Raw genomic sequence first — 2,554 nt, 5'->3', positions numbered from 1 at the left:
GCTGCTGCTGCACAGTCCGGAGGAGAATGCCGTGGATGAGCTCTGACTGCCGCACCAGCGGGACCCACAACCTTCACATCATCCGTCCCCCACCCGCGGTACACGCTCCGCACCCTCCCACCCGCGGCACCCACACCTGCAGTACACCCCACTCCTCCCCCACCCGCGGCACTCCTACCCCTCCCCCACCCATAGCACCCACATCTGCAGCACCCCTCACCCCTCCCCCACCCGCGGCACTCCTACCCCTCCCCCACCCATAGCACCCACATCTGCAGCACCCCTCACCCCTCCCCCACCCGCGGCACTCCCGCCCCCTCCCCCACCCATAGCACCCACATGTGCAGCACCCCCCACCCCTCCCCCACCTGCGGCACTCCCGCCCCTCCCCCACCCGTGGCACCCACATCTGCAGCCCACCCCCGGCACTCCCGCCCCTCCCCCCACCCGCGGCACACTCCCCTCCCCCAACCGCGGCACTCCCGTCCCCTCCCCCACCCGTTGCACCCACACCTGCAGCACCGCCCCGCACCTCCCCCACCCACGGCACTCCCGCCCCTCCCCCACCCGTTGCACCCACACCTGCAGCACCCCCCCGCACCTCCCCCACCCACGGCACTCCCGTCCCCTCCCCCACCCGTTGCACCCACACCTGCAGCACCCCCCCGCACCTCCCCCTCCCACGGCACTCCCGCCCCCTCCCCCACCCATAGCACCCACATCTGCAGCACCCCCCACCCCTCCCGCACCCGCGGCACTCCCGCCCTCTCCCCCACCCATAGCACCCACATCTGCAGCACCCCTCCCCCTCCCACGGCACCCCCACCCCTCCCCCACCCGCGGCACTCCCGCCCCCTTTCCCACCCATAGCATCCTCATCTGCAGTCCACCCACGGCACTCCCGCCCCTCCCCCACCCGTAGCACCCACACCTGCAGCACCCCCTCCCCCACCCATGGCACTCACGCCCCCTCCCCCACCCGCGGCACATGCCCCTCCCCCACCCGCACCACTCCCGCCCCCTCCACAATCCGATGCACCCACACCAGCAGCACGCCCCGCCCCTCCCCGACCCGCGACACACGCCCCTCCCCCACCCACGGCACTCCCGCCCACACCCATAGCACCCACACCTGCAGCACCCCTCGCCCCTCCCCCACCTGTGGCACTCCCGTCCCCTCCCCCACCCGTAGCACCCACAAACCGCTGCAGCCCCCACCCCACCCATATACCCACCTCTCCTCTGCGCTACACCCCCGCACCCTCCACCCCACCCGCGGCACCCCCGCACCTTCCCCACCTGCGGCACCCACAGTATCCACCACATCCGCCCCCACCCCGCGGCATCCACCACATCCGCCTCGCGCCCCCTCCCCCACCCGTAGCAACCCAACCGCAGCACCCCCCGCCCCTCCCCCACCCACGGCACTCCCGCCCCCACCCGCAGCACCCACCACATCCGTCCCCCACCCCCGGCACACGCCCCTCCCCCACCCGCAGCACTCCCGCCCCCTCCCCCACCCATATCACCCACAACCTGCAAACCCCTCCCCCATCCGCGGCACCCCCGCACCTCCCCCACCTCCATACCCACATCTCTTCTCGCTACACCCCCGCACCCTCCACCCCATCCGACCCCCATACCCACCTCTTCCCCCACGCCCCCCCGCACCTCCCCCACCCGCGACACCCACAGCATCCACCACATCCGCCCCCCACCCACTGCACACGCCCCTCCCCCACCCGTAGCACCCGCAGCACCCACCACTCCTCCCCCACCCACAGCACCCCGCACCCCCTTACCCACCTCTCCACCCCGCTACACCCCTGCACCCTCCACCCCTCCCCCACCTGCGGCACCAACAGCATCCACCCCCCACCAGCGGCACACGCCCCCCTCCCACCTACAGCATCCACCACATCCCCTTCCCACCCCTCCCCCACCCGTAGCACCCACATCCGCAGCACCCCCCTCCCCTGCCCGCAGCGCATCCGGCCCCCCACCACACCCCCGCAGCCACCACTCCCCTAACCACAGCACCTCTGGCCCCCTCCCCCACCCACATCATCTATAGACACCTTCCCCCATTCGTGGACCTACCACACCTCCCCCACCCACAGCACCTCTGGACCACCTCCCACAACACCTCCGGACCCCATCCACGGCTCCCCTGCAGCCACCCCTCCTCCACCCGCAGCACTTCTAGAACCTATCACCCAACCTCACCCCCCCTGCAACCCCACCTCCCCAAACAAACCCCCACTACATCGCCCATCCCCCACGCACACCACCTCCAGACCCCCTCCTTTATCCACAGCCCCCCGTACCCACCCCTCCCCCACCAAGAGCATCTACACTCCCCTACCGCACCCACACACCCCCACCAGCAGCACCTCTAGACCCCCCCCCTTCCGCGCCCCCTCCACACCTACCCCTCCCCCACCCACAGCACCTCTGCATCCTTTCCGCCATCCGTGCCACTGCACCCACCCCTCCACCACCCGCAACACCTCTAGACCCCCTCCCGCACCCACCCCTCCACCACACGTAGCAC

Source organism: Pseudophryne corroboree, chromosome 2 (assembly GCF_028390025.1).
Source record: "Pseudophryne corroboree isolate aPseCor3 chromosome 2, aPseCor3.hap2, whole genome shotgun sequence".
NCBI classification, from domain to species: Eukaryota; Metazoa; Chordata; class Amphibia; order Anura; family Myobatrachidae; genus Pseudophryne; species Pseudophryne corroboree.
This window is presented reverse-complemented; position numbering follows the sequence as displayed.